Source organism: Pteropus medius, unplaced genomic scaffold, assembly GCF_902729225.1.
Source record: "Pteropus medius unplaced genomic scaffold, Ma_sr-lr_union100, whole genome shotgun sequence".
NCBI classification, from domain to species: Eukaryota; Metazoa; Chordata; class Mammalia; order Chiroptera; family Pteropodidae; genus Pteropus; species Pteropus medius.
The window spans coordinates 4,655,497-4,665,202 of NW_024351648.1; the positions used below are offsets into that span (position 1 = coordinate 4,655,497).

The 9,706-nt window shown below is 45.8% G+C and overlaps 1 long non-coding RNA gene across 1 annotated transcript; it reads right to left on the reverse strand.

Annotated features, from left to right (window-relative positions):
* Positions 1–2,720: 2,720 nt before the first annotated feature.
* LOC120587314 (uncharacterized) lies at positions 2,721–8,465 on the reverse strand. The gene is made up of 3 exons (XR_005648913.1): positions 8,252–8,465; positions 7,104–7,204; positions 2,721–2,852 (listed from the first exon to the last, which is right to left on the reverse strand). It is a non-coding gene; the product is annotated as an uncharacterized LOC120587314 (long non-coding RNA).
* Between the last annotated feature and the right edge of the window lie 1,241 nt (positions 8,466–9,706).

The window sequence follows — 9,706 nt, forward strand, 5'->3', positions numbered from 1 at the left end:
ACCGACTTACCGCTGATGGACTTGCTGCTCTGAGCTCCAGCAAAAGGTGCCACGGAGGGACATACAGGGCTTCAGAGCCAGGGCCAGAGGAGTAGCTTTCTCCTGGATAAAAGTGCTGGCAGAAGACGCTGTCCCTTTGTTGAGCCCTCACCCCTCCCAGTGTGCAGACCCTAGCGGCACCACGTGAGTGTCTATCAACCTCACTGACACTACTCACCCCACCCATGCAATTCTCTGAGGCCCCACCCCTCCCAACCTGCAGGCCCACCCGATCTGCCTTCAGTGGCTTTCCCACACAAATGGCCTATCTTGGCACATGCTATGGACTTTCCTAAAATCTCTCAAAGGTTCACAAAACCCAAACAAATAGCATCTGGCCTTGCTGGTCCCTGTACCTCTTGCCGAGCAGCCCCTAGTCTGGCACTAGCAGCAATTGGCCTTGGTCTGTGGCTTGGCCCTAGCTAGGTACCTCCAAGCCCAGCACAAGTGACAGCCATCTGTGGATTGCTTGCTGGCTCATGCCAAGTGGCCCTAGGCAGGGTTCAGGCTGTGGCTGAACTTGGCCTGGGGTGGGATGCCTTTCAAGAGGCCCTAGACCTTATTACCTAAAGCATTATACAGATTTCATGCAATCTCCATCAAAATCCCATCAGCACTTTTTAAAGAAAGAACAAAAAATCATCAGATTTGCATGGAAGTACAAAAAAGCCCAAATAGCCAAGGCGATCCTGAGGGAAAAAAAAAAAACAAGGCCGGAGGTATCACTCTGCCTGACTGCAGATTATACTACCAATCAACAATAATCAAAACAGGATGACATTGGCAGAAAAACAGACACCCAGACCAATGGAACTGAACTGAGAATCAAGAAATAAACCTTCCTTTATATGGGCAAATAATTTTTGACAAAAAGCCAAAAATATACAATGGAGAAAGGAAAGCCTCTTCAATAAATGGTGCTGGGAAAAATGGAAAGCCACATGCAAAAGAATCAAACTAGATTGCTATCTATCACCATACACCAAAATTAACTCAAAATGAATCAAAGACCTAAATATAAGACCTGAAACAATAAATTCCATAGAAGAGAACATAGGTACTAAACTTATGGACCTTGGATTTAGAGAGGATTTTATGAACTTGACCTCATAGTCAAGGGAAGTAAAAGTAAAAATGAATAATGGGACTATGTCAAACTCAAAAGCTTCTGCACAGCAAAAGAAGCCATCGACAAGATAAAAAGGCAACCATCTGAATGGGAGGAGATGTTTGCAAATGATGCCTCCAAAAAGGGCTTAATATCCAAAATATATAAAGAACTCATATGACTCAATAATAAAAAAAGAACAATCCAAATAAGAAATGGGCACAAGACCTGAACAGACACTTCTCCCAAGAAGACATACAAATTGCCAACAGACATGTGAAAAGATATTTAACTTCACTAGCCATTAGTAAAATGCAAATCAAAACTACAATGACATACCACCTCACACCCATTAGAATAGCTATCATTGACAGGACAATTAATAATAAGTGTTGGGGAGTTTCTGGGGAAAAAGGAACCCTTATCCACGGCTTATGACAATGTAAATTGGTACAGCCACTATGGAAAACAGGACGGTGGTTCCTCAAAAAAACTAAGAATAGAATTACCATATGACTCAGCAATTCCTCTGCTGGGATTTGAAAACATTTATCTGCGAAGATATATGCTAAGCTAAAAGTAAGACTTAGAAAAGTAAACAGTTATTGATGATATGATCATCCTCATTTTGAAATGAAAAAGTGGAAAAAATAATAGAATTAGTAAGACGGTACAGAAAAGTACACAGGTACAGAACGCAGTTATAAAAATCAATAATGCTGCTTTAACTGTGCAATAGGTAACTAGAAATGTAATATTTAAAATTTCACGGTCCCAAAACATAGGCATATAACATCCGGAAATCAACCTAACAAAAATGTGCAAACTTTACCGGGATCATTACAAAACACTGAAAGACATGGAAGAGAAAAACCAAGGATTAGGTATTCACTGTTCACACATAGAAAGAATCAATATTGTAGAGGTCTACTCAATCTCCCTCCAAATAAATAAACATGGACATGAAGTGCAATTCCAAATTAAATTTTTTGTTTTTTTTAATTCATCTGGGAAAACCGGTTCTAATATTAGCATGAAACACGAAAACAGTTTGAATCTCTAAATCGATTTTGAACACTATCATCAGTGCAAACCTCACCCTACCAGACATGAAGAAATAGTGTAGTCCTTGTCCACACACTGACAGATGGAGCGATGAAATACCTAGGTGCGCGCAGAAACGGGCTCGGGCATTTATCAGACTGCAGCTTTTAATAGAAGAAGCATCATGAAGACTGGGGAGCGGGGTCTTGAACACAAACGTAGAAATTTCAGATGAATCCCCTGAAAGAATAGAAGGAAGCAGTGGCTGGAAGGAGATGTGGGAACAAGGCAGCTTTGTTTTGTTGTGGGCTTGTTTGTTTGTTTGTTTTAAAGGAGAGATAACTCCTTTAAAACAAACTGAGTGCAAAAAGTGCCGATGGGAAGGACTCAGGTGAGAGGCAGTGTAAGCTTACCAGACAGAATGGATGACTGCTCTTTCTGGGGTAAGATTCTGGAGAACTCGGGAGGGGATTGAGACATGAGAAGTTTGCATATCTGGCCCAGGAAGCAGAGGGAGTTTCTGTCTGATTACTCACCCTCTTCCATGTAAACTTCCCTGGAATGCTGCACCTCTGTATTTTAAGACAAGGATGGGTAGGAATCAGCAGTGCCATGGGAGCCTTCATGACGCCGAAGGTCAACTCAGGAAACTTACCAGCTGCTGGAAGACAAAGACCCGTGGGGGAAGCGTCGCCTGCCAAATAAGGGCGGAATGCTACAAACGAGAGTCACTGGGGGCCCCTCAAACGTCTACCCAGTTAGCGTGTCGCTGCGTGCGATGCAGCCCCACCCTCAAGCCGTGAAAGGTGAACCGTCCAGTGAGTGGGCGGTGCATTTAGTAGGGTTGATTTAACGAGCGGTGGATCCTTATAAGCATGATTCTGCTGAAGGGGTGAGGTCTTAAACTAGCCCAACTTGGCTCCTCACCGCTCTTTAATTTCATGCCCTAAAACCAAGCAAATAAACTGCGTGAAAGGGACTGAGCAGACACGTGGCCCTCAGACGTAAAGGGAGAGTCAACCCCATTGGGTGGCGGTCGTGGGACTGGACTTAGCACGTGGGGGACAGGTAGGGAGGTTGGGAAGACAGGAGACAGATCTATGACCCAGTACAGCCAATGAGAATGGAGTTGGGGTGTGAGCAAAAGCAAAGCCAAGTCTTGGAATAGGCCCCTGAGTCAAAAGTCAGCCTGACCATTTTAGTAAGCGCAATGGAAGAGTGAGCAGAGTAGGAACGCAGGCAAGGAAGAACATGGCAGGAAGCAAGGAGGCAGTTCTGGGCTTCGGGGTGAGTCGGGGCGTGGGCCTGGGGCTCCTTCCCATCCATATGGCTGACTGAGCAGGCCTGAGTGGGCCTAGGAATGAGGCGCAGCCTAGATGGGGCATGAGATGCCAAATGAACTGAGAATCCTTCTGTGGACAAAAATCTGGGGCTTCTGGAGCAAAATTAAAAGGAACCACTGGCTGTCTGGTGTCCAGGAGCAGCAGCTGTAAAATGCAAGCATCTGTTAGGACTCAGAGTTAATCTGGCATCGTCAACAGGGGCCCCGTGGAGGCGGGAGTGGGAGCGGGGTTTGAGTTTGCTGGAATCTTTAGGTGAAATCCCTAAATCAAGATGCTTGGGCCTACGGAGGATATGATTGCTAGCCGCGGGGTTGAGTGTTTTCTGCTCCATTCGTGCATTTCAGCCATTATATCTGGGCTCTCACAACGGCTGGAAAGTTCCAGAATAGTCTCACCATAGGAAAGATCCCAGATCTTTGGAGCCAGATTGCTACAGTACTATAGGAGAGGCGTCGATGCCCGGGACAATCTTTCTTGGACAAGAAACCTAGATGCTTGTGAACCGTTTTAATTGTTATCTCTGTGATGGTCGCTATTGGCAGACGCGAAAAGTTTCCTGCAGGTAAATGGCTTGGTACCTGTGAGAAGCGCAGCCAGACGAGTGTGTGTGTCCCACCACCCCGCCGTGTAGTGTTGGGGGTCTGCTGGTGCACCCCTGTCCACAGTGTGCCTGGGACAAGCAGGGCCTGCAGCCTGGGGTCTGACAACAGGGCATGAGCCCCCTCTGCTTTCAAGTGCCTGGGCCTCTTTAGCACCCACCCCTGGGGCACAGGGGGTGCAAGTGTTGGGTCACCCAGCTGGAAACCTGGGAGCAGTGCTTCTGATAGGGCTCCAAGGTGCCCTAATCACTGCGATGGAGATTAGAGCCGGTCTCTGTCCCCAGGACACACAATCTCATAGGCTTGTTTTCAGTCAGACAATCGACCACTGTCCTCGTCGGCTGGCCGCTGGGCCACCTGCCCAAGCCAAAGCCGAACAGAGAGCAGGAGTCCCAGGAGCCCTCCCCAGCATCGCCATCGCCTGGTCCCAATTAGGGAGGGTGGATCGGGCCTCCGAAGACGCCCTTGCGTGACTGGCCCCTGCGTGACTGGCCCCGCTGCCCATGGCCTCATTCCAGCACACATCAAAAGGCCAGGTTAGAGCCCACATCCTCTTAGTCACAGGCACAAGTTAAACAGTCTCAGGTGTCCTTGGATGTCCTCTTCCGCCTGTGCTTGCTTTTGTGTTTATCCCAACAAATAAGTCACAGCATTTCCCACGATGCTGAAAACGAGCGAGCCATGGCGTGTAGTGAACGAACACCAGCAGGAAACAAAATGAAATAAATGGGAAAAAAAAAATGTCATCTTTGAAGTCAATATCGGGCATGGAGACACAAAGTCACTCTCTGGTGTCGGCTTTAAGTCCACAGGAAAGGCGTCCTTACAGCCAGTGCAGTGGGGCGGGGCGGGGCGGGGGCCACGCCCACATACCCGGCCACGCCCGCCCCCAAGCCTCGCCCACCTCCCCGGCCACGCCCACCCTCCGCCTTGCGGCACCGTCATTTCATCATGATGAGGGCTGCCCGCCCCTTTGTCTGAGATTGGCGGCAACATATCGGTGGCCCGGCAGGCTCTGTGGTCCTCGCTCATCTCCAGAAACAGATGACAGGAGCACAGAAAAGGAGAGTGGAATGAAACTTTGGCCTTGGGGTTGGAGTGTGCCATTCCCAGCATGGCCAGACGATAGAACTCGGGCACCGTGACAATGGCCCTAGCATCGAATCCTGGGGACGGCCAACTGGGCGTGCGTATTCAGCGTGGCTCTCTGTCCACAGTGGGGTGTGAAGCTCCCTGTCACACCCAGCAAGCACTGACACAGGGCAGCACTGAGCCTCTTGGGGTCCCGACCTGCTGCACAGAAGACATGCTAATTTCATTAGGCAGGTCCCGCCCTCGGGTCTAATTAGACTCTTTAAGGCCATTTCTCTCATGCTATTCTTTAATCAGAGCTTAAAAATATGTGCTGTGGCCTTCGCCTGGCTAATTACATGTGCATGAGGATCTGCGAGCTTGAAGCTTCCTGTGGCCCTAGTGGTGGAATCGGGACTGTCTGTCCACCCCGGGCCACCAGTGGCAAAGGGCACCCAGAGTTTGCTAAGAGCCTTCAGTGCAAGAGGGCTGTCTCTGCTGCCAGGTTTTCATGAACATATTGATTCAGTCCCAGCTCCTCGGAGATATTATACCTATTTGTAGCGTTGGTAAACCAACCTGGAAAGTAGAACCCGAGTTTCTACCCTCAAACTTCAGATGACCTTGGGATATCGGGTCAGAAGGTATTATTTCTTGTCGCCAATTTCAACTCAAATCCAACCAACGGGGAACACTGTGAATAAACATACGGACACCTGTCGATCACTGAACAGTGGACATAAGTGAGATTGTTCTTCCCCAGGCCGCGTGTCAGATGTCTGCATCCCAGGCCTCGGGGGACCTGGTAACTAGCCTTGGGGAATTTCCTTCCCTCGTGGGTGACAGCCCCAGAGCCTACGGCCACTGAGGTTGAAAGAGTGGAGAAGGCCCACTAAGTAACCTGAGAGAGAATTGCTCCAGGGACAAACCACTGGGCCCCAAATCCACCCACACAGCACTTTCTTCAGTTTACGACTAAATATGAACAAATGTAAAATGCTATTGAGTGAGTCGTTTTCGAGCCAGATTCCAACGATGCTTAGAAAAGCTTTTCTGAAGAAAGCTTTTTCTCTGTGTTTTCTAAACTTCACCTTCGGAGTCTCAACCTTTCTTCTGCGCATCGCCATCCTCGCCTCTCCCTGCCACGGCGAACACTCATCGCATGCGCTCGCTTTGGAAAATTCTGGAAAACGCACATCCCAAAACTTGTTTCAAAAATAACGCGGTGAGGCTGCAGGTAAAAGCGAAGCTTTCACAGTTTAGTTTCAGCTTCGGTTGTGTTTGGTCTCTCTCTCCATGGGAGCCGGAGGAGGGCAGAAATGAGAACTATACGAGCAGGAATCCGTGTGAAAAACAGGAGACGAAACCAGTGAAAGCAAATACATTTCTTTGAAAAAGTCAATAAAATTGATTAACCTTTAGCCACATTGACCAGGAAAAAAAGGATGAAAAAAGCCAAGTACCAACACCTGCTGGGGAAAGTGGCTTTTAAAGACATCAGAAGCATAATAAAGGGGTATTTTGAACAGTTCTCTGTACATAAATTCAATAACTTAGATGAAATGGACCAATTTCTTAAAAGCCACAAACTACCAAAATTAAATCAAGAAGAAATGGATTACCTATCTATATGTATAATTTTATATATATACGCATATATATAATATACACACATATGTTAATATATACACATATAAATATATATTTATATAACTATATAATATATAAATATATAATTATATAACTATATAATATATAACTATATAATATATAAATATATAATATATAAATATATACAATTATATAAATATATAAATATGTGTAATTATATATATAAACATATATATATATATACACACACACACACACACATATATATATTAAAGAAATTGAACTTACAGTTTAAAAACCTTTCAGAAAGGTGAACTTCGGGCCCAAATGGTTTTACTGGTGAATGTGGCCAAACATTTAAAGGAGAAATAACAGCAATTCTTAACAATCTGTTCCAGAAAATAAAAAAAGAGGAAACTTCTAATAATTCATTTCAGAACGATGGTCTACCATAGTAAAACCAGATAAAGACAAGTACAAGAATAGAAAACCACAAGTCAATATCCCAATGAATATAGATCCAAAATCCTCAATAAAATATTAGCAAGTTGAACCTAGAATCTTGAATAGAATAATACATCGTAATCGAGTGGTTTATCCTGAGATAAAGATGGCTCGAGATTTGAAAAGTAATGAATGTAATTCACCAAATTAACAGATTAGTCAGGATTCTTCAGCGAAACAGAACCAATAGGATACATGTGTATGCACGCGCGCGCGCGCACACACACACACACACACACACACACACGTATTCATAACAAAATAATTAGGAACTATTTGTGACAATGATAGTCTTCATTTCTGTAACCGGTCATAACTACCTTCTCCCACGGCCCAGTTTACATCCCTGTGCCTTCAGCTAGTCATGACCTCAGTCAGTCATGGTTTGTCACCTGGCAGGGTAACCCAAACCTTGATACCGGAAGGGTGTGGGCCATTGGTAGCACTGCCTGGATTGGGTTGTTGTAATTTCCCATTGATTCCTAATCCCAGGCACTATAGGAGAGCTGTGTATCACAGACACACTCTTTCTTGCCTCCACTGTTGAGCAAATGTCCCATCTCCCCTTGGTGACCAGGACTGGTCACCCCAATCAGTACGGTAACGCCCTTCCTTGCTTGTTAATTCAGACTTGAGGAGTCTAAAATGGCCGGGTGTCAGTCTTAACTTCAGGGCCAATGAAATCATTATGATGTCTCCTCGTGAAAGGATTCCTCCCTCTTCAACAAAGACCTCTAGGCCAGCAAAGCATAAGGTTGTTGGGACAGGAAACAAAAAACCAGGTCACTAGGGGTAATAGCGAGTGGTCTCGCTTGCATTTCTACCCCTTAATTTCTAGACCCATGAATCAGGCTATGGAAGACACAGCATCTTATATTGAATGCGGATTCAGAGCATATGCAGTCTTCTGAAGAACCCTGCCCGCCACCTACCTGTCCTTGTAACTGAGTCTTCTATCCCTCTATAAAGCCAATTGACTCAGTATGCGGGCGAACCTGGTGAGACCAGTGAATTCCACAACAGGGACCCATTGTCACACTTCATTTACTGTGACGCGAGCAGTGTTTAGAAGCAGTGCTATGTGGAATACCAAGATGATGATGAATAAGTCATTCTGTAAGTCCTTGGGTGGCAGTTTTGGCAGAAGCATTGTGTGCAAGAAAAGCAAATCTGTATCCAAAATGACTATTCCAGCAAGAACGGAATGTTATCCCTTTCGAGAAGGCAGTGATTCAGTGTAATTGACCTGCTGCCAGGTAGCTGACTGATCTCCCCAGGGAATGGTGCCATGCTGGACATGCGGTGTCAGTCCCTGCTGCTGGCAGGCTGGGCACTCGGTCTTAATGAGCAGAAGCCATGCTGCTGATCTCATGCGGAACCTCCATCCCCACCACCAGGCTGTTGAAAAAGAAATGACCGGTCAAAATGGAGTCCCCCTTGCTAAGCCACGTCACCAAACCAAAACTTAATCGCTGTCCTAATTGCAGTTCCAGATTCTCCCAGGAGTGGACTTTTAAACCAATCGTTCTGGAATCTTCTGTCAAAACTAGTGAGTTCATCTGCCCGATGAGACCCCCAGCCTTCCCCTCAGGGACAGTATCCTGGTCTGAAATAATCCACTCTTAACTTCTTAGCCTATAAAAACCCTTTCTGCCTGTAAAAAACCCTTCATTGTGTGCAGCCCTCCGGAGCTCACTTCTGGTTGCCAAATGAATGCTGCCTGATCCATGAATCGCTTAATAAAGCCAATTAGATCTTCCAACTTATTTGGATGGATTTTCTTTTTTCTTTGACAATGGCCGCTTTGTTTGTGAGTCCACTGAGCAATGACAAGGTGGGCGGGGGAAGGAGGCTGACTAGTCTCTGCAGAGAAGGTCACCTGATCCTCCTGGTTATTAAACCCTCCTCTGCAGAGGTCACCGTTTCGTGGGCACCAACCCGAGACAAAATACCTTCATATTTTTTTACCGATTCAGAGACGTCTATCCACACAACTCTTACTTAAAGAGAAGAGTTGCTAGGGAAACAAGGTTACAAACTTACACCATTCATTTTTTTGATGGGTGGAGGCAACTGAACTTTCAATGGTAAGACAATGGGTAACATGTAAAATTAGGCATTTTATTGATGTCCTAGTTTGAGTTCAGGCTCTTGATCAAACGGTTCCAGAACGGGAGGTGTCGCTTATCAGTCACACAGGGAGTACGATTTACCAAGCAACACAGCCAGGACAGGGGGGCTTTTCACCCCGCAGGCAGTTCCGGAGTTTAAAAGAATAAAGTTGTGCCTTGTAAGCAGCTGTAGAGGGTAAACCACAAAATATCTGTGTTGGGCCATAGATTACGATCTTAAAGTTCTTATAAATCCTCAGTATTTGGGCCACTTCA